This window comes from Dermacentor albipictus, chromosome 2 (genome assembly GCF_038994185.2).
Source record: "Dermacentor albipictus isolate Rhodes 1998 colony chromosome 2, USDA_Dalb.pri_finalv2, whole genome shotgun sequence".
Lineage (NCBI taxonomy): Eukaryota > Metazoa > Arthropoda > Arachnida > Ixodida > Ixodidae > Dermacentor > Dermacentor albipictus.
In genome coordinates, this window is record NC_091822.1 from 148,632,809 (window position 1) to 148,656,360 (window position 23,552).

Consider the following 23,552-nt stretch of genomic DNA (forward strand, 5'->3'; position numbering starts at 1 on the left):
CAAACACCCCGTCGCACGCTCTCCCATTCCGAGCGAGATACCTTCTCTTCGATCGTCCCGAGTAAAGGAAGGTGGTGGTGGAGGCGGGAGCAGAGAGGGAGGGCGGGAGGGGAGTAAGTGTCACCACTCGCGCGGACGCACAAAGGCTATACGCGTGTGGCAGTGATGATAATGCGTCTGTGCCAAACGTTCCATGTTCGGTTTGTATGCCTATAACGTATATACTACCCCCCACTGTCGTGCCCATGCAAGTCGAGCGGTACGTGACAGCGCATAGAAAGGGTTTTTCCTTTCTGGCCCCCCGCCCAAACGCAAGTTAAACACGGGACGCCGTGCGCTTTCGCTGTCACGTCATCCGGAGAATACGGACTGCGGAGACGCGCAGGATTACAGCGAGGGGGCCTCGCGGAACGGGGCAGAGAGTACAGATCCCGTGACGTGATGTAGCCGATAGGGAAACAGGGAAAAACACGAGAGAGAAAGGGGAGAGAAATAGAGAGAAAACGAGGAAAGAGGACAAAGGTTTCGCACTAGTGAGGGCCGTATCTAGGACGCTGTGTGACCGTCCAAGCAGATCAGATTACAGGGTGTGTGCCTTACTTTCTTACTTTTCTACGCGTGGCGCGTCCGTAAAGCTATAGTTACCAGCTTGATCCCGCCGCGCGGGAAGCAAGCCTCGTGCGCACCTAACTACGCGCTTTCCTGCACGCTCTGTACACAGAGCAGGAAAGCTCGGCATTTGGTGTTCGTTCGCACTTTCTCTTGGTGCTATTATCATCTTCTGTTTCATTTATTTTTTGTGCTTCCGGGTTTTCCGTCCCTTCTTCCGCGGTGATCATATGTCCACTGTCGTCGGAAAGGTCGGCAGGGGCGTGCTCGACAACCCAGTCCGGTCGCTCGGCCTCGGATCTCCTGTCGTTGTGTGCTTTTCTTTTTTCTTCCCTTTCAGACGTTCTCTCTCTCTCTCTCTCTCTCTCTCTTAGTTCTCGTTTTGTTTTCTTTCTCCCCGTATACTGTTTGACTTTCGTTGCACTCGTTTTCTTTTTTTTTTCTACGTACCTGCGAATGGTTTGCTTTTTGCCCGATTCTTGCTTCCTACGTGCTCCCGGTGTCGAAACACGGCCGAAGAGCGCGTGCATTGCGGCGAAGGCCCCCCCCCCCCGACAAATCGCATGATACACGAGCGCAGAATGACGCGGAGACGTCGCTTGTCTCTTTATTTTCGCCGTAGCTTTTATTCTCGAGGAGACTTGCGCGTCCACGTTACACTGTCCCTGTTCTTCTTTCTTTTTTATCTCTTTATTTCTGCCTATCTCTTTCTCTCTGTCCGTCTCTCGATCGTTACCAGATAAACGGCCCAGTCGTGCCCTCGAGTGTCGACTCGGTTGGGGAGCGCCCAGCGAAAGCAGGGATGTGATAGCGCGTATCTTGTTTGCCATCGGCGCCGAGGAATACGCGATCGAAGGTGATGATAGAAGAGAGATGGGAGAGTGGCGGAATAGCGGGATTCGCTGCACCGACCACAACCCTGTCGCTGGGATAGCTGTAGCATGTGCGTTCCATTACCGCTTTCCGAAAGAGACTCGTTCGGAGAGTGCGAAGATGTGTCGGCCGCTTAGCGCATCTCGTTTGGTTTGCGCACGGAGGGATAGTCCATATAGGAGTGTGTGTGTGTGTGTGTGTATATATATATATATATATATATATATATATATATATATATATATATATATATATATATATATATATATATATATATATATATATACGCTTGTGATCCCGTGTCGTCCTTTTGCGCCGGTGCTTGCTCCGTGACGTCCTCACGTAATGTAGGTGACGGCGTATACAGATGCTTCGCCAAGCGAGAATTAATTCCGGACCGGTAAAAGGGCATGCCGGTAAAAGAAAGGGGGGGGGGGGTCACCAGTTTGCTGCAACTCCACTACACCGGCGTGTTCGCAGTCTACCAGCACCTTCGCGGCGCAAGGCAGAGAAAACAAGAAAAAAAAACGCGAGCGCGAGAAAGGCACAGTTTCCTAATTAATTCGGCACACGATCCAGACGTCTCGTTGGTGTAAACGGCGACGAAGCAGCACCGCTCGCCAGGAGCGTGCATAGTACGGGCAGCATTGCGACTTTTGCCTACGCCGTGGATTCTGATGCATGCCGCTGACGGCCTAATTAATTTCCCTGGAATGCTACGTGGCAAGATTTTTTTTTCTTTTTTTGTGTGTGCTTGAGTCGCAAGTCTACGGGGGGGGTAAGACGCCTGCTGATGCCCGTATGTTGCTTCCTGTTTGCGTGGTTTCATTTCACCTTCGCGCTTTGACGCACACAGAGAGTGCAACTAGTATGTCACGTCAGTCTGTTGTGCGTGCGGCGAATGTTGGAGGCAGCACGTATTTGACAATGGGATTTATTCCCAGTATACGACAGGTTCGCACCACGTGTAGGCTTACACGACTGAAAAGCGTTGCCTTTTTCCCCCCGTTTTATTTTGTCCTTTTCTTTCTTTCTTATTTTTGCACTGCGAGCTATTGCGAATGACTTGTTGGTCAGGGAAGGCGAATATGTTCGAGGCGTGCAACATGACGTGAGATGGTCGCGGAGGTAGACGTGAATCATCACTCCTGCAGTTAGAAGGATGCTCCAGATGAGCGCCATTGCGGTGAGCGGCGTTGGCTGACACTCCTACGCGCACCCTCCCCCCTCCCCCCTCCGTCTTCTGTCACTTCCTGTTTTTTTTTTCTTGTTTTTTTCGCTCACTCATTCTCAGTTGCATTAATTTCAAGGATACGTCATGGAATACCGATTCGGCCAAACCACCGTCCTTGCGAACTTGCGAACCTATGGCTAATCGCGTGTGCGTGCACGAAACCCAAGAAAGTGGACGACAGGCTAGTCGCCATGGTGTAGCTTAATTCGTAAAGCACGTGGAGATGTGGGTTGGACTCCCAGCTGCGGCGAGTTACCTTTCTCGTCACCGCCCCCGCTCCCCCTCATTTTACCTTAAGGTTCCCACATTTCAATGAAACATAACACATTTCCCCTATGCTCTCTCTGGTAAAATGTCAAATGCCACAACATCTCGAACTGCGCAAGAAGCCTAGTTTAGGATAGTGCTGATTTAAAGGAGCCTCCGCGGAAAATATGCCGTTTGAAATGCGAGCGGAAGCGTCGCAAGAAGCTCCCAAATACCAGCCGTTTTACAGCCGTAAATACCGAAGGAGCTGAAAACAAGAAAAAACGTCGCCGTTACCGCTTGCCGGAAGTGACGCATAAACAAGAACGCACGCCTCATCGTTATGGCCTCCGAGATGAAGCGGTGACTGTGGCTGCCCGCGGCGCGTGGGAAAATCTCGGAGGCGTCGTGCAGGGACTCACGCGTCATAGCGAAAAACCACCAGGTGCGTGCGTCGCGTGTTCCAGAATTCGGGCAACACGCTGCAGCGCCTTCCCTGAAACGCTGCTGCTTTCTGCAGCTGCCGGCAGGCGGCTGCACAAGTTTATGGTTGCACCGTCGCGGCAGGAGCTCGCATCCCCAAAAGTGCAGGCAAATTTGCGCTTTCTTTTTCTTATAAACCAGGCAATTAACTGTGCCCAGTGTTATGCTAAACGACGTAGACTCCAAAATGCGATCTTTCTGCAAAACTTGAGCAAGAAGAGTTCAGCGGCGAGCACAAGACATTTTTTCGAACGTGCGCAGCGCAATGTGCCGGACCCTGTGTTGGAAAGAATTTCTCCTCGTTATTGTGGAAAGAAGGACTCCGAGACAAGGAGACGATGGAAGAAGAAACGAATAGATAGAGATTATGCCAAGTGCGCCATAACAGCAGGTTCACAGTGATAAGTGAGCAAGTTGGTGAGCGGGAAAGCAAGCAAATTAGTAAGTAATATTAAAATGTGTAGGTGTAGATTAGATCTGTAGGTGTAGACAAAAACATAAATGGTATTTGTTGTCTTATAACATCGCTGATTGAAGAAAAAGAAAAGAAGCGCGAAGCGAACAGGTCTGGACATCGGAAGCTCTGACGAGCGAAGTTTATAGAAGCCCTCGCCCTCTCTGCCAACCCTAAACCTTTATATAGTCAGATGATGACGCGCAAACTGGTGTTCTTCGAGTCAATTGGGTGCATTCTGGGGGCTTCTTACGCGGTCCTCTTTATTGCCTTCCGGATCGTAAAAATAGAGCCGTAAAACGTGGAAGGGGGACCTACCGGAAGGGCGTAAAAGTGTAATAAAAATGGAAAGTAAGAAAAAAAAAAGACGGAGCCGTCTGGGACTCGGCAACAACGTCGTATGCGAGGTGCGAAGTACGAGGCGAGGCGGTATGATTATTAATAAGTTCTCGGGGGTCCGCGCAGTGCGATGTGGCGGGACACGGTCGATCTCTTTCTTTCCGCTGCTTTTATTGATTCTCTGGAAAGGGGCCGCCTCGTTATGAACGAGATCCTCCGAGATTACCCACTTAGCCACGCTGCGAGAGTTCGAAAATTGATGCCCTGGTAATTGAAGGGAAGACGCTAATATTTACGGTCCGAAAGCTATCCCCTTTTCTTCACTTGGTGCTATTGGAACAAAGTGAATAATGGTAATGAATACCTCTGTACTCCAGGTTGCTGTTCAGAAGGTAGTGCTCAGGTGACACGGACCTTGAATGAGATGGCCTATATGCGTCCATTAAAGGTAATCATAATTTTTGCCCTCGACAATCGTCACGTATCGTCCTCGTCACGTCTACGTGCGCTCCTGACATTCGCCGAGGCTGTCGGCCTCGCCGACCGCCTTTAGCTCCATCACATATCCGCGGCGTGCTGCTGTTTCTGGTGCTCTTTCTCTCCCCCTACTTTCATTCCCTACCCCCTGTGCAGCGCGGTTGAGGTGTCCTCTGCTGAGAGACAGTTACTGCGCTGCACTTTACCCCAACCTTTCCTTCCCATCATCAAGAATCTCCTTCTCTCTCGCTGCGTCGACGTTTCACAGCGTAATCTATTATGGGCTCGTTCCGATAGCCGTTTTGGTTGGCGATGGCGTCCGCCGCAGCTATCGCCTAGCGCGCGAGAGGTCACGCGATGTCACAGGCGCGTCTCGTAGCGTCGATAGGTGCTCACTTTGCATTGCATTTACATACTGTGATGCGCGTAAAGCCGTACTTACCCAAGTGATTTCGTGCGTGCTCGCGTTTAACTTTCGTAATGGAACATGCATCATTCGAAATGGGGAGAGAATGACGCGTCTCTATAGTGCGGCAAGGACAATGACGAAAATAAAGCGTGTCGCCAATTAGAAGAAACGTAACGAACAACAACAAGAAGAAGGGACTAGAGCGCGGTATTCGTAGGGATATTATTGACTCAATAACGTGGGCAGAATTTCAGCAACTAAAATTTCCGCGGAAAACCCAGTGGTGTTCATCAAGACGATCGGAAGCAGTGATCACCAGATTACGCTGCCCTGTCCCCCCTTAATACCTTTATTTACACAGGACTGGTCTGACGTTATCGTCCCCGCGTACATGCTGCCAAGAAACAGAATCCCTAGATCTCTTTTTTTTTCTGATGTTTTGTTCTCATATAAATGAGTAAGATAAGGACTTCTACAATTTCCGCTGTTAAATTAGGATTAATTTGATAAGAAGTAATGCCATCTTTCAGTGCATCAGTTCTGTGTTTTAACCACAGGCTGCACAGGTTGGATGCCGTTTGCCGTTACATACAATCAACTAAAGGGATAAGTTTTTGAGTGTTCTCTCCTTTTTTTTGTCTGTGTGTGTTTCTTGTTTTTGCTTTAATTGAATATGTAATACTTCAAAACATTAACTAAAAGTTAAACACACAATTCTTGGCCAATCCCCTATTGTTAGAACGAGCCATGGTATGAGGCCAGCATCATCATCATAACGATTGTCATCATCAGCGGTATTAAGCAGTCCGTTATTGTTACTATTCATCCGGACCGAGTGCTTTGGCCCCTCAAGTTTCCACTTGCATCGTATCGTGACACGTATCAAGGGATGTGACATGTGCGCCGCATGGTCTCGCTACCTGTATTACCTCTTCTGAATGCGTTATGGCTCCTTCTCGCAAGGTATGAACCGCTGCTGAATAAGCCAGTTGTTCGAGCCATGCGCGCGGCCGCAACCAGGCAACATCGGGCTCAGGTGACTGTGCAGAGAGCAGCGCAAGCGGCAGGACGCAAGCATCGACGCCGGGTGCCCAATTTAGTTCGTTCTACAGAAAACGACGCAGAAAGACTTCGCCGCGAAGGCCCTCTAGTGCGTGCTGCCTAAAGTGCGGCGCGACAGCTTCGCCGCGAAGACCCTGAAGTGCGTGCTGCCGGAAATCAGGCACGATAGCTTTCTACGCGAGCAGCCTCACGAGCACTGAGCCGAAGATGCCGCCCGACAGCTTCGCCGCGAAGACCCCTCGTGTGCCTACAGCAGAAGATGGAGGCATGGGAGCGTCGCCACGCAGACGCTCACTTACAAGCAGACGAAACTCCGAAGGTATTGTGGCTGCCTCAGTGAACATTTCGCCACATTCTCAACACGGAAAGGTTGCGGACTTCTTGGCACACACTTTTATTCCTCAACTCGATGCGCTGCTAATGGGTCATTTCAAGGTAAACACGAAGGATCCCCACAACGCCTTGTTCGTATACTGTGTGCGAGAAGACCTCAGCATGGAATCTGCGTAAAATACACACGATGCAGCTCTTCGCGCACCGGTTCTTGTTTGGACTTTGCGTTTACAAACATCAAAGTACCCTGTTGCCACGCTCCATGTCTTTCTCGACCTACTCTTCCGACCATAAAACAGCAGTGAGCTTGTTTCAATAAATGAATCCAAGTAAAAACACGACTGTCAATATACTTACTATTTGCAGTTAGCATGTTCAATCAGTTTACGACGGTCTCGTATGGAGACGCCCGTCCAGTTTACGCTGTGATTGTGCTGCACGTGCCGCATTGGGCTCTGGCCTTTTCTCTGACGTCTCACACCGTACATCCGCCTGATTTACTGTTTTAGTTTCATCAGCTTGCGAACGATGTCGTGCACGAAGATGTTAGATATTGGCGTAGTTGGGATCTGTGAGGTGCCGTTAACATCGCACGAGATAAAACGTTGCATGGGGCGAAAAAAGAAACAATAGGATTATATATCGCTAGACTAGCAGCTTGGGCTTGTTGGTTTTCCATCCTGGTGTTAACAGCACAAAACGTAGACGCGACACGAGACGAGAGGACGACACTACAAGCGCTGACAGCGCTTGTGGGGTCACCCTCTCGTCTCGTGTCGCGTCTACGTTTTGCGCTGTTAACACCAGGAAAGATTGTATACACCGCGTTCACTTTGTATATAACTTCTTGGTACATTTCGCTAGAGCTTCGCCTCAGATAGATTCCAACAGGTGCACTGAGTCAGCATTATTTCTGCCAGCATCAACCCAAAGTAATCGCAACAAATTTGGTCGCGCGACATTTTTGTTCTTTATGTGCAGCCATGCAAACAGGTAGCCTACGGTCCAGATAAGCGGAATGAGTGGTTCATTACTTTTTACCTTCTATTACTGCAAGGCACGCTATACCAGAAGGTCTTAAAACGTCGAGCTTGAATCAATCTTTCTTTCCTTCTTTCTTTCTTTCTTTCTTTCTTTCTTTCTTTCTTTCTTTCTTTCTTTCTTTCTTTCTTTCTTTCTTTCTTTCTTTCTTCGTCATTAGCTTAATTTAAAGGTATGTACTCGACTTCTTCGAATTCACTATTCTTCTGCGAGAAGAAGAAAACACATATTATATGAGGTAACACGTATATTTCCTCAAGAAGAGCGCTTCAAACAAACGCCCCACCCATGAAGGAGCATCTCGCTCGGATGTAAAAAAACCCGCTCGTGATGGACCTTGAAATGAAGATGAAAACGCGAAATCTAAGGCTCGAGGGGACGTCAAAAGTTCAGTGAAGGAAAATTGCAGGAAAGAAATTAAGAAAGAAAGAGAGAAAAACAGCGCTCTTCGTACCGCCCATGAGAAACACGGACGGTGTTTTTCGCCCTGTACATTGAGCCTAGTGAGGTTATAATCACGCGTGGTGACGACGCATCTATTTGGAAGAAAGGCTTGCTTCAGCTTTCTTCATCTCCCTTTCTAGGCATATCTTCTTCGATCTCCTTTTGTCTCTCGTTAATTTCTTGCTCAATCTCCGTAACAAACTGCGTCGATGACCGTTACACGTGTTTTTTGCGCTACGCGCGTTTCAGGGCCTTCGAACAACTACTCGCGAGGCCGCCTATCTTGGCCAACAGGATTGAGAAACTGCGAAGCAACAGCATCGCCGCCTGCAAGGTGTCGCAACCTTTATCGAACATCGAGACAAGAGGTCGATCGATGCAGCCATGCACTCCAGCAGGGCGTTATACGAACAGGTCATTAAAGAAAGAGTGTCGAAAGCTGAAAGCGAACGCAGGTCTCTCAGGCTGAAAAAGCTTCTTCTTTTCCTTCTTTTTTTTTCAGCGTATCGTGCAAGGTCTGATGCAGGTCCATTCAGCGAGGGAACCGTGTAGGCGAGCGTATATGTGCTGCGTCAAGCGAACAAAATCCTCAAAGTACGGTCGACCGAGTAAACGGCGTCTATAGTCGACACTGTGTGTTTATCGGGTATAGCCAGAGGAGAGGCGATCGAAGCAGCTCGAAGCAGTCCCTGTTGCAGTTCTGGATACAAACGCCTTGTCTATACATAGGGTCGTCAAAACGAGCGCTGTCTTGAAATATGGCGAGGGCGGGGTTTAGCGTGCAGGTAAAAAAAACAAAAGGTATATTTTTTTTTCTGATAGACCCCGGGAGGTATAACATCGATGTTATACGCGCGGCAACGGGTCCTTGGCGTCGCTAACACGGTGTCTTTCGAAACGTGTAACTGAGAGCGTCAACTCTATAGTTTCTTGCGAAGGCCAGTTCTCGAACAAATACAAGAAGAAAAAAAAGCGAAGACGAAACAGATTTTGGGAATGATTTGGCACGCACTGTAAAGGTCCGAGCCACCCTATTTCGAGCCGTCCAGAGCGGGAGATAGCGAAACACGGAAACCATTATTCCGTCCTCGCCGGGTAGCTCGACTCGCAGGCGCGAGATTAATTGTTGCTAGCATGCATTAGTCGTCTACTAGCATGCATACTAAGTTTTGTTTGCCGTTGTACTAATGAGTTAACCATTGTATAATGATGACCATAGTGTTTCTTGATGCTTTTGCCCCCCCCCCCCTTATGTAATACCCTGAACAGGGTCCTCAAGGGTCAATAAATGATGATGCTGTCCCTTCTTAGGGCGGTCGGCGTTGCCGCTCGACTGGGGAGGCCTCCGTCCTCTTCTCTTCTTCGATTCCCCGCCCCCTGTGCAGTGGTGGTGTTGAGGCGCCCTCGCCACGAGATACAGTTACGGCGCGGCATTTTTGTTTCTTCAGTATCTTTCCTATAAAAGTCACACACTCACGTAGTTGCTGACGCATGGAATCGCCATCACTGGCCCTCCACGCATGAAACTTGAGAGGCGCCTGGTGCTGCTTGTTAGAGCCTATAGGTAAGATGCTAAGTGTTGCTACCTCCAGAGCTGCCAAAAATCCGGGTACATGGAAAGGCAAAAAGTTATAACAAAGAAAATTCAAGGGCAGATGTGCCGTGCTCGTGGAGCGTTCACTTACTTCTTTATTTGACTGCAAACCATACGTACAAATTGACAAGAGAGGAATAGAAGGGGAAAAGCAGCAGCGTGGCAACTGCCACTAGAAGGGGCAAGGCGCCCGCCTACTCTTCAGGAAGTAAGGGAAATAAACACAGAAACTGAAGCCATCAAGAAGCTATCAAGAAGCGAACGAGATGTCAGATCAAAAACATTTAGGCAAAGAAATCGCCGAGCGTAAGCAAACAACGAACCACAAGAACAATCCTCCTGAAAAAAAGAAAGAAAAAGGAAGGGCGGGTGCAGGCGACGCGCCTGAAAGCACTTTGTACTTTGGGGAACACTTCAGGTTTTTCTCAGTACCGAGCAAAAAAGGACGGACGCCTGAGCAGCCGCGGTAATGAAGCGAGCGTGGCGTAGTTCCCGCTTGAATAGGCCTCGGGAGGGATTTCCCTTCTGTGACGCCACTCGCAGTCACGTTCATTTTTGGGAATGGACAGATGAGAATACCTTAGAGCTCCCCTTCCCTTATCTCCTCGCGGAAAAAAAAAAAGCGGAAAAATATCCTGCGAGAGAACTTCACCGCGCCACTCGCCCACGAGCACAGTAATGGGCGTCATTCAGGTATCGTACTTTCCGTGCTGTAATACGCGCTGTATTTGTACGCGAGAATATTAATTGCACGATTAGGCACCGTACTCCGTGCACTGTGATACGGGTGATATACATGAGCGTACTAACAGGCACTATTTAGGTATCGCTTTCTTTAAATATATGCAATCTGAGCTGTCTGTGTTCCCGCGCATACTAATAGGCGCCAATTAGGCATAGTACTTGCCGCGCTGTCATACGCGAGTATTTGTACACTAACGCGCTAATAGTTGCTAATTAAACATCGTGCTTTGTGCACTGTAATGTGCACCATGTACACGAGCATACGAATGTGCGCCAGGTATCGTAATTTTCGTATTCCAATCCGCACTGTTAGTGTATAGAAGCACACTAATAGGCGCTAATTAGGTGTCGTACTTCCGCACTGTAACACGCGCTGTCCCTCCACACAAGCATACTAATAGTTGCTAATTGAGTATCGTACTTTGTGCACTGTAATGCGTGCTATGTACACGAGCATACGAATGCGCGCTAAGTATCGTAATTTCCGTACTGCAATCCGCACTGTTAATGTATACAAACACACTATTAGGCGGTAATTAAGTGTCGTACTTTCTCACTGTAAAACTAGCCGTCTTTGTACACGGGCATACTAAGAGGGGCAAATGAAGTGTAGTACATTCTGAACTATAATCTCCGCTGTCTATCTATCCGACAGTACTGTAGTAGGCAGCAGTTAAGCACGCTTTCATTTTTCGCACTGTGGTGAGCAAGTCACGGCTGAAAGCACACCGAACGATCTACAGAAAATTCGATTGTGAATTAAAACACGATGGCGACTGCGGATAGAATGGCGTTGGATACAATGAGGTGTTTCATTGACAGCAGACACCCCGAGACTCGCTAATCCCTTTGAGAGTAACTTCTTAAAAACATCAAAACATGGCACCCGAGAAACGAAATAACCCCGCAAAATAAAGTATTGCCTGCGCTATATACTGTCACCCTTGTTCTCCCGCAATCGGGCGCTCAATGTAGAGGACATTATGGCGTCAATAAAAGGATGAGTTTACGGAGTCGCGCAGGCGTCCCTTTTGATTTTGTAGTTAAGCTACAGTTGGAGACTAATGACTTTCAATTTTATTTTTAAAGCAAAGTTTTCCTTACCTCCACTTCTCTCATCCTCCTTCTCTCGAGCCCAGGTGGTCGAAATTACCGGAGTCCTCCACTACGGCGTGCCTCATAATCAGAAAGTGGTTTTGGCACGTAAAACCCCAAATATTATTATTCTCTCTCGAGCCCCTCCCCCCACCCTCTCCCCAGCGCGGAGAAGGAGGGTGGGGAAGTGCGAAATTATTCCAAACCTAAATTACATATTTGAAGCGCTGGTTTCGCTCTACGTTGAAGAAATTCCAGTGTTCAAGAAAATGAAAAAAAAAAAATGAATACCGAGCTATGCCCGCGGCGAGGCGCCACATAGCTGCGCTTGTATTGTCGGTAGGCAAAGTGTGACCGAGTGTTATTTTAATAAAAATAAAATAGCCGACATGAACGGGAATGAGGAAGGTAACAGTCGAAATTCCTGATCAAGTCGATACACCCGAAATAAGTAACGTCGACAATACTATCGTTCTATACTGAGCACATTAAAACCTGCCACCAGGTTCCCCCACTCGACAGCAGCGTGCGTGTTAAACCGCGTCAGTTTAACGCACTGCCAAATGACTCGCCTCAGTCCGCTCCCCTTTTCAGCTCAGTTATGCGGAAAAGACACAGGGGCAAAAAATAAAACTCAAATAAAGCAGACAGAGAGAGAACCAATAGAAAAACGCAGAATAGGAAAGAAATTACTCATCACGTGTATCGTTGCGATGAATCTCTCGTCTGTATGTTTCCTTGTCAGGTCGCTTCTCTACTTGGCCGCAGCAGAATTGCAAGAGAGAAATTCAGGGACGAAAAAAAAAGGAAGAGAAAAATAAAAACGAACGGGAGAAAAGAAAAAAAAAATGCAGGAAGGAAGAAAGAAGGCAGAAAAAGAAAAAGAGCGAAATAGAAAAGAAAAGCGAGAGATCGCGAAGTAAGTAGCAACAAAATAAGTTTTTGCTGCCGGAATTCTGTCAGCACTGGCGACAGACAGAAAGAGAGAGAGAGAGAGAGAGAGAGGAGAGAGGGAGAGGGAAAAAAGAGAAAAGGAATGAGGCGTCTGCCGGTTTAATGCCCGTCGGCTGCTTATGCGCGATGGTGGAAACCATTTTGCTGGGTGGTGGCGACGTGGCGACAATTTTATCGTCTCCGCGCTCAATGTCGGGACCATAAACTTTTACGGCACACCCATACGTCGCGACGATTTGCGGACGCGGGAGATGGAACTGGAGCTGGACACGTTCCCGGCCGTCACGTCATGAATGCAAGGAAGCCGCATGCTGAGCTCGTGTGTAGAGTAAGAAAAGTTTAACGAGATAAAAAACTGTAAATAATAAAATACGCAGGGAAAGTTCCCGGAACGCAAGGGAGAATGCAACCGGCTGTGGTCAATAATGTGCATTTCTATTACGCACAGTTATAGTCGGCACCGCAGATTTTCTCACGCTGCAAATACCACTGCACTGAACTTAGCTATAGCGAAGGGGTCTGCAGAAAGCAAATAACGGATCAAGCGCTAAACCGAATACACTAACGCGCGTAGTGGCTTTAAAACGTAACAGTTTGTTTTGGATGGAATATGCAGAAACAATAACGCTGCTCGAGCCCGTCTGACTCCGCTGCGCAATTGCACTGCCAGTTGTAGAACTGGACAGGCATGTGCACAAACCAGAAAGAGTCGAGTTCCGGCAAAGGCAACCGCATTAAAGACGATCCTGAAAACTGCTACCCTTCGCTGTGGTGCATACGGGGAATGGGAGTTAGGGACGCTAGTCCCCTAACTCAGGAGTCCTCAATCCGAAAGTAATGGAGCCCTGCGGTAATACAGCACTGCAGAATGAGCATGGCACATATGTCTATAATACGATAGTAACGAAATTTTAAAAGCGACGCAAACGGCCTTTCGTAGACGCCATTTTCATCGGCGGGGATCTCAGCAGCGCGTGGGTGTGATATCTGCCGTAGGCCCACTTCACAAGCATGCGTTATATGTCGCATGAAATCCGTTCTGTTGCGGTGTTTCGCAAACCGCGTTCGCACGTTCGGCGACTCCCCTGACTGCTGCACATAGATAGATAGATAGATAGATAGATAGATAGATAGATAGATAGATAGATAGATAGATAGATAGATAGATAGATAGATAGATAGATAGATAGATAGATAGATAGATAGATAGATAGATAGATAGATAGATAGACAGACAGACAGACAGACAGACAGACAGACAGACAGACAGACAGACAGACAGACAGACAGACAGACAGACAGACAGACAGACAGACAGACAGACAGACAGACAGACAGACAGACAGACAGACAGACAGACAGACAGACAGACAGACAGACAGACAGACAGACAGACAGACAGACAGACAGACAGACAGACAGACAGACAGACAGACAGACAGACAGACAGACAGACAGACAGACAGACAGACAGACAGACAGACAGACAGACAGACAGACAGACAGACAGACAGACAGACAGACAGACAGACAGACAGACAGACAGACAGACAGACAGACAGACAGACAGACAGACAGACAGACAGACAGACAGACAGACAGACAGACAGACAGACAGACAGACAGACAGACAGACAGACAGACAGACAGACAGACAGACAGACAGACAGACAGACAGACAGACAGACAGACAGACAGACAGACAGACAGACAGACAGACAGACAGACAGACAGACAGACAGACAGACAGACAGACAGACAGACAGACAGACAGACAGACAGACAGACAGACAGACAGACAGACAGACAGACAGACAGACAGACAGACAGACAGACAGACAGACAGACAGACAGACAGACAGACAGACAGACAGACAGACAGACAGACAGATAGATAGATAGATAGACAGATAGATAGACAGATAGATAGATAGATAGATAGATAGATAGATAGATAGATAGATAGATAGATAGATAGATAGATAGATAGATAGATAGATAGATAGATAGATAGATAGATAGATAGATAGATAGATAGATAGATAGATAGATAGATAGATAGATAGATAGATAGATAGATAGATAGATAGATAGATAGATAGATAGATAGATAGATAGATAGATAGATAGATAGATAGATAGATAGATAGATAGATAGATAGATAGATAGATAGATAGAGATACTCTAGTTATATGTCGCCAGAAGATGCCAAGGATGAAGTGCGCGCGCGAAGGCACTGGCGGTTTAGGCACGAGTGCCCCTCACTGCACGAACGCCTCGCAAGTGCTGGCTTCTACGCCTGAACTACCATGCGCCTGTTTCCTTGAATCGTCGGCAGCCAACCATGGATGTATAGACGTAACACTTAGTAGTGATACACGGCACCTGTCACATCGCCATAATGGAAAGGCGGGTGGGTAACGTGCAAAGAGAGGGACAGGATTGAATGACAGCTGGAAAAGGAAACTTACCTTCACGTACCAGTGCAGGTTATTAGGGTGAAATATACGAAGAGATAAGCGTTAACAGATTGCGGAGAGAATGTTCCGCGAAAAAAGCCTAATTTCGGTTCGCTTTATGTACGCAACGCCTAGAGGAGCGGAAGAGTGTGTTCACCGTTCGTGACGTACTGTATCTACAACATCCAAATTTGATGTTATACGCCGTCAGCAATTCTGAGAAATTCAAGCATTTCCGAAGCTCTTCAGTACCGATTGTCATTTAACGTGCACCAAGATAGGTATCTCCCAATATCTTTCTCCAATTTTCCATCCTCATCTTGTCTCTATTTTTTGTCTGATCTCTGTCCTGGATGAATGGATGGATGCTATGAGTGTCCTCTCATAGCATCCATTGATTCATCGATCCATCAACGGGGCGGTGGGTTGCGCTACCAAGCTCTCGTCATTATATTGCTAATGCCCTACATATGTTTAAGGAGAGAAAGAAAATGAGAATAAAAGACATGAAGGATTTCCATCTCCAAACTTTCTTAACTAAATTTCAGCATTGCCCTTTTTTGGGGGGGCGTATTGGTAAACTGACATTGAAAGCATATCTAGCGCCAGCGAAGACAAAAGGGAGACGACACCACAATGCGCTAACTTCAACAACTTTATTTTCAGGAAAGAACCGCCTATTTCACCCATGCACAGTGGCGCCACATCTTCCAAATTTTTAACCATTCAAGAAAGACATTTCCTTATCTAACAAGTCAACCAAAGGGGCGCTAACACACGCATCACTATTCTGACAGATAGTCTTAGCCTCAATAATCTCTCGTTCATCTTTATCGCCAGAACATGGCGCACAGCCGCATTCCTGACAGTGAGTTGACAGATGATCGTATTGAACTCCTACTGGAAACTTTGTTTTCGTACGCCTCCGTTTCTTGTCGTGTGCCTACTTTTCTTCCACCAATCTTCCAATCACCTCTTACAAATCTCTATAGCGGACATGTTTACTTTCCCCCTGCTGTTCTCCGCAACTTTCTCCTCACTCCTCCTCTCTTCGCATTCAACGCAAACGGTATTTTCTAGGCGAATCTATATCAAAGGTGTATACAATCGTCGCCTAAGGGTTTCCCTCCCCGAATATCGCACAAAATGTTGCTGTCTGCGTTGTCATACGCTGCTGTAATGTCTAAAAAAGCCATATATAACGGTCTCCTTTCTACTCAGGATATTTCGACAGACTGAGTAAGGACAAACAAGTTATCATTCAGACGCCTACCTATTCCGAAGCCATTCTGAAGTTCTCCCAATATGCTGAACGGATGAATGGATGTTATGAGTGTCCCTTTTGGAACGTGGCGGTGGGTTGTGCAACCAAGCTCTTGCTATTATACTGTCTAATGCCCTATTTAGGTAAAAAAAGAAGAAAATATTCTACTGCAGCGCAATATACGGCCTCGGGTGAGTTTCGGGCGAAACACTGCGCGACGCGGCCACGGTTGGGTCGTTTGTGCTTACTTCGTAATGAGACGTGAGGAACTTTTCCAACGAACTTTCGAAGTGACGACAGGAGAAAGTACTACTACTACTAATAATAACACGTTAGTAATAAAGAAAACGCCCATCCTAATTACTTCAACGCGTACTCTCATCGGGTAACCCCTCGTTTTCCGAGTGGTATACTTTGCCGGGCGAGTTTTCGTAGCCCTGCACGTAGCCCTTGTTTTTGTAGCCTGCGCAAGCTTGTTGTTGTCCAGGTGTTCGCGAACTCTCGCGTCGTAATCCTATACGGTGGTACGAAGAGAACACGAAAGAAAAAAACGGGACGAAAATTAGCTGCCAACTTGGGAGCAGTTTGCTGTGTTACGCGTGTTGCTGAGCAAGGCCGCACCATCAGAGCGCGTAAACAGGGCAGAAGTGAATGCGAAACCGAGCGAAGAAAGAAAGAAAAGGAGACCAAGTTTTGACGACAGCTGCATGCGCTTTCGCTTATGGTGAAACGCGTACGGTTCCTACGCCACGCCAGGTGCAAGTGATGGAAACGGAGGTGATTATGAGGCAAGTACGAGTTCACGGTACAGTATACTCAGTGCAACAGCATCCGATGAGTGGTGCCGGCGTAACGAAGAGGGACACACGCTTGTTCAGAGTTAGTTGACCGTAAAGTATGCGAAGCATGAAGCAGTGTAACTAGGTAAACACGAGAGAAACCGACACCCGAACAGGAGGCGTTCCCCTATACGGAAGGTGCCGACTCAAGCCGAGGAGCGAATCGTGTCGCAAGCGCAGAAGCAGTTTTCGGGAGAGACTTGCATAATTAATGGGCGAATAGTCGTGCGTATTCGAAAGCGAGTTCATTGTTCGTGACATCGTTATGTTGATGAGGTTGTCTACGTTAGAGCCACGACCACGTGCGCACGATACAGGAGGTGCGATACATTGGTGGAAACTGAAGACAGACGCTGGCGTCCTATACAGATCGGACGTATGCATTATTTAGCACGTTTGTCCACGAGTCATCCCTGTCTTACCAGTGGGAAAACGGATGGGATCTGCTCAGTCGTAGACTAGCCGAACAGCACTAACTTCCGAATGACTCACGCATGGTGGGTGGAGTCAGTTGAGCTTAACTGCATAATTGAGCGAGCCGTTGCACTTCAGCATGTGTATCACGCGAGCGCTGCACATTTGCTGGTATGGAGTACATCAGTTGACACAGTACAGGGTCGATGTCCTCAGTCTAACGTGCACCAAGAGTCGTGAGAACACCAGTGAACTTAATACGTTGATGAGCGTGACGATGACGTCAAGCGCTCTCATCCGTAAAAGCGTCTAAAAGCGGCATTTGCGAGAAAAAAAAAAGAAAGCACGCAGTTAGGTCAACGGAGCTCCCTTGAATTAAAATACTGTTGCGCGTAATTTTATTCGCTATTTATGTGGTACGAGTACGTTTGTGGTTGTGCGCCCAGTCATGGGGAAATCTTATGGTGCTACAAAAGTTACCAGGAACTCCCATTACGGTGTCTCTCACAGCCAGGGTACTGATTCTAAATGCTTTAGAACAAGCCCACGTGACTGCCCACGATTTCAATCTTTACGACGATGGCAATGCCTTTGTACGAACAATAATAAATTACTAAAAGACATAAAGGCTCTTCTGTAAGGTGACGAACGCCGATGCATATAGTTTGACATATAAGTTTGACAAAGAAGCATTTTTGGGAATGCACAGGTCGAAATACCTCCAGAGTTATGTCAGCGTGGAAGTTAAAAAATAGGGCTCAAGATTTAGAACCTGAGCGCGCCAACTGACAGGAATCGTCGAGTGTCCGCTAGCTCTAGCGGCGCGACCTGTGGAAAATACAACGAACTACGAAGTACTACATCCCCGAGAACCAGAAAAAAATACACCAGTCAGCCAAATGTTTATTATAGTGCCCATGAACAACTACGATGGCTTTGTACTGGTGCACACGAAAATCAATACGCAAGAGACAATGTGCAGAAAATACAAATATGGCAGATAAAACAATTTGCAGCAAGGAAATAAATATGGTAAAAAGAACGAATAGGCGGGCATAAAACGGAATTGGCCGTACAACACGATTACCTGCGCATGTACAGAACAAAGGAAATTAACTCTGGAATAAGTCAATACGGGCAGAATTAATAATAATAATAATAATAATAATAATAATGAAACGACAGGAACGCCTAGGTAGCTGCCCAACAACATAGACAACATTTTCAACTAGTATACCTCATTTTCCTCATGAATCTATCACTCTGAGCACATTTCTTTATCACACAACAGGGCGACGACGCAAGAAGTTCATTATCTTGTTTTTCTGTGGCGGATAATGCAGCCAACTGTAACCCTCTCCTCCACTCCTGTAGTTTCGCACGTCAAGTTTGAAGAGCTGGGAGTTATATTTCCGAGAACTTCGAGCATTCGGAATAACACCTGTGATGTCACTCACGACGACGGACTACATATATGATAACGATAACAACACTATTGAAAAGACGGCGGGCATCTTTACTTTATCAAACCTCGCTGTTGTGCTTACAGAGAAGTACGCCAGTTCCTATAACCCTTCTTTGACAGGGCTCGCAGTATCAAAACACCGCGGAAACAGGATGGGTACAGCACGAGAACAGCGTTGAAAAAATATCGCGCGGCACCGAACAGAATGGATCACAGTGAAGGGCCGGCAGGCGTGACGCAGACAGATGGATGCGTGTCCAGTGCTCGTCGAGATGGTTTCACAACATTTGGGGCGCAAGAAAAAGAAAAAACACCGCTGGCGCTCTCTGGGAAGAAATAAATTGCCCTGCGTACACGCGGCACGCGAGTTTCGCAAGCGCATTTTGTCGATTTGGGGCGCGCCGCTATGCGTTCGACCACACGTGCATGTACGCGCGCGAGAACCGACACAACCATACGTATATATGGAGCGAAAACACTCTGCTAGATTGAGATGGAACGGGCGCAGCTCTCTTTTTATTTTTTATTATTTTATTTTCGCCGAAGAAGGTAACCCCTCCCTGTGTTGGCACGCAGAAGAAATATTCCGGGGAAATAAAAAAGCGATGAGGCGAAGGAGAAAAAAGAAAGAGAAGAGGCAAGATGTAGGAGGAGGCTTGGCGAGACTGTGAAACTTGGATGAGAAGGTAAGATAAGAAACGGGGATTCCATTTTCATTCCATTTCGTTCGAGGTATCGTCACGATTGCCGCCTTCCTTACGAGCCACCGGCCCACGTGGGCACTATCGCGTGTTTGTGTGTGGTTTTTTTTTTTTTACCATAGGGGAAGAACGAGCTTGTCCTCACTGACAACATTGTGTAGCGGCGATGTTTGGATAGCGGGCACCACCGGGTCCGCCGCTGGTCAGGCCGTCGGTCAGTGGAGTTAGCGTCACTTGAATCGCCGTGAGAAATGCGCGGGATGGTAGATACAATCGTCCCGATGGGGAACGCTTCTATCGGGCGCTCTTTTGATAGCCTCGTGGGAACACGTACTGGGTCAATCGTTGTCTCTGTAGATTTATGTGTCTTCTTTATCTCTTCCTTCTCTCTCTCTCTCCCTTTGTATATGTGAGTTGCAGCACCACACTCTATGATCCCCAGTGAGGGTTTCAGCTGGATTTTGGTTAACTAAGTTATCATTGAAAAAAAAAATTCCGATAAAGCACCATGTTGACAAGTTAATTCTCTTTTAGCTTTTCAGGTTTGTGGCTGACTTTCCCAATCTTTGTTTGCTATATGTTTATTTTTGTTTTCTTCAAATGGCTACTTTTGCTTTAGTAAAAGTGCTGTGTAAATGAAAACGCCCAGCGTGCGCAATATATTAGGAACGCTGGGTGTTGTTTTTGCTTTTACTGTGCAAGAGAGAGCGAGAAGAAAGGCAGGGAAGTTAACCAGAAGCAAATCTCCTTGTTAGTAATAGTGGTAACGAATGTTTCTACTACTGTATATCTTACCTGCCAGTCAGTCGTGATGCTGGACTAAAATTAGCGAAAGCAATTAGGCCAATAGCGAACGGCGCCTACAATTGAAAAACTCAGCAAATTAAGGCTTTGATTATATGAATGTAAGAATGCAAAAAAGAATAAATAATACTGAAATACCGGGAAGTAAGGGGCCTTTGAGTAAATTTCATGAGAAGTCCGTCCTAACTTTGTTATAAAGGAATGAAGAATTTTTTTCTCGTTATATAGATATGGAGCAAAAATTAAATTTTATGCGCACCGGGAATGACCGGAAAGCCATTTTAAATACGCCTTATTGAGTTCTTGGTGTGAACTCAAAATGTCATACATGTCAATCGCACTGTGTACGTTGAGGGGTGACGACCTTGGGAGAAAGCGCGTTTCTGATTCTTTCTTCTAAGAACACGACCAAGGATACAGCAGCAACGGCGCATTCAACCCAAGCTTTGGCAGCCCACGTTGACACGGACGCCGCTATGCCCTCACGTCCAAGTCCGCAGTACTTAAAATTGCTATCTCTTCAACCTTGTTGTGGCAGTGGCAGGTTCTAGGCAGGCAGCAGCGCTAATCTGTCTTCACTACGATTGATTAATACCATGTTTAATTACTATAGTCCCGTGAAATGAAGTGCTGTGTTATGTACGCTCGTCCACGCTCCGTAAACAACATTTCCAAGTACCTTAGGCTCATCGTTTTTCGCATTTCTAAACTCTGCAAGTCGGTTCACCATTGGTGAGAACCGGTGCGGCCAAATTCATCGGGCCACTCACGACAAGCCAGCACAAGGACTACAGAAAAAAATATTAATAAGAAGAAACCTATTCTGCGTGAGAAGCGAACGAGACCTGCAAGCGAGGCGAAATGGCACCGCATAATTCACACTTGTACTAGAAACAAGAGCTTCGCCACTTCAGGCCCCCGCTGATAACAAAATTTCGAGCGCCGCTTTCAATATGTCCTCGTTCCATGTAACGAAAAACCGATTCCGCTATTGGCGTTCGCTCGCCATGCTCTCTCTCTTTCTCTCTTTCTCTATCTCTTTCCCTCTCGCGCGCTTGAAAGAATAAAGGCGTAAGAAAGTTGCTCGGCGAGCAAAAGCGCAGAGTGTACTTACGCAGGCAATAAGGCATTTCATCCCAAGGGCAATAGAATGAAGAGCTATTTAGGGCACCGCTGAAAGGAAAGGTAAAGGAGTGGGAGGGCGAAGGAGATTTTGCCGCCGTAAGCGCTCCTTAAGGCGGTAATAAAGAGGTGAGCCAATCGCCGCCTGCATGTCCACACCCGTCAACGGGCCAAGATAAAAGCAGGGAGCGCGAGCTAACAAAAGGGGCCGCGCAATCTGGAAACTCCATATAGCGAAGATTCAATAATCCTCTCTCCTTGGTATTCGAAAGATAAAGAAGGAAAAAAAGAGAGAGAGAGAGAGAGAAGCGTGATGTGTGATAGAAGACACTTCTGCAGCCAAGGCCGATGCTCCTCCGCTAGGCCATTTCCGAAACTTTGCCTCAGGCTTGATTCTCCTTTTCTTTTTCGTCGGTCCTAATATCTGCTTTTTTTTTTGTCTGTCTCCTGGTCTCCTGGTCTTGATCTTGTAACACGTCTCGCCTGTCGACGGCAGATGAACACTGCGGCGAGCGGAGGCGAGCAATGTGGTTTCGCTGATGCTTTCTTTTGTGAAACCCTATTGCTTTACACACATCTTTGAGTTACGCTGCGGTAAGTGTATATCTATCTTTCTCCCTCTCGCCCTTTCTTTGTTACGCGAAGAACGTTCAGAAATAAGTTCGAGTATGACACGTCAACTGATTGTGCGCAAATATCGCGAAAGTGATGGTAATTGTGAATCTTACGTCTGCGAAATTTTTTTTTTTGAGTTGTTGGAAAAGGAGAAAAGAGTAGGACGAGGATCTTGCAGAATTCCATTTGTACATATCCTTGAGCTGTTCTTTGTTATTTTGTCTGATGGACTACTTTATCAGGTTCGGACTTGCACTAATATACGAGGCTTTTGGAAACCGAGATTGTTAGGCCTGCTGGAACGATGCAACTTTGGAGTTGAGCAGAAACATATACGCAAGCACACGAAGCACAAACACTAAAACTCTGTCTCACTCTCGAACGCTACACGTACATAAAGACAAGAACATACAAGCGTGGGACACAAACGCAGAAAGACAAAATATTCACGCGGAAATTCCTGTGGGAGTTGTCTAAGTATGCGTATGCGTTGTGCCACTTGTTCATCTTCTCGCAACCCGGTGTCGTTATCAATGTTACGAAACATTATCCGACCAGTACAGACCGTTATAAACCCTTATCGGTCGTTATTAAGGTTATCGGAATAGATCGCACAGTTATCGACCCTTATCGGCCGGTAGCAACCGTATCGCAATCGATCCGAGCTTTATCAGCCATTATGTGTCCTTATAACACTTATCGGACATGATCGGATCCTTATCAACTCTCATCGGTCTTTATCAACCTTATCGTACTTGTTCCGACTTTCATCAACCATTATCGGTGCTTATTAAAGCTTATCAGAATTGATCCGACCATTATAAGCCCTTATTACTCTTCAGCACCTTATCCATCTGCGTCGAACCATTATGAACTGTGATGAGACCCACATAACCGCTCGTTAGTCTTTATAATCTTTATCAACTCACTGACTGCTTATCTGTCTGTGCTGCGCGACTAGCATGAGCCCTCAGAAGTCGGTGACATTTCCGTCAGTGATTGAACACACCAAACGAAAGGCGCATCTCGTGAGCACTGAAGCGCATCGAGGATGTGGCGTGTTTGGCATTAGATTTTGCCAAGACTGGAATTTTCCACATCTCTACAAGGTTCTAAGTGGGCTCTACATGTGGTCATAGAGATGGCTTTTATTACACTGTCACCAAATCTTTTAACAAAACCTTCATACAAACTGTTCGCATTTGATATTTGTTTTGTACCGCCCGCACATCACATTCATATGGTTTAAGACATGTGCACCCATGCTGCAAGCGTGGGTGTTTAGCCCAGTGGGTAAGACACTCAGCTTCTGAGCATGGAGTCGTATGTTTGAAACTCACCACCGCCAAAGTTTTACAGCGAAGCTGTGTACTTCTTCTCCCCAGTGTATTTGTCGTGTCCTTCGGCATTCAAGTAAGCTGCAGCATGACTGTTTGTTACTGCCCCGCTTCAAAGGGAATATCAGTAAATCATCATC

General features: G+C 46.9%; 1 protein-coding gene across 1 annotated transcript in view; it reads right to left on the reverse strand.

The window, feature by feature from the left end:
* The window catches only part of LOC135899878 (high affinity cationic amino acid transporter 1-like), a 467,387-nt gene that overhangs the window by 300,666 nt on the left and 143,169 nt on the right, over positions 1-23,552 (reverse strand). The gene's annotated exons all lie outside the window — the stretch shown is intronic.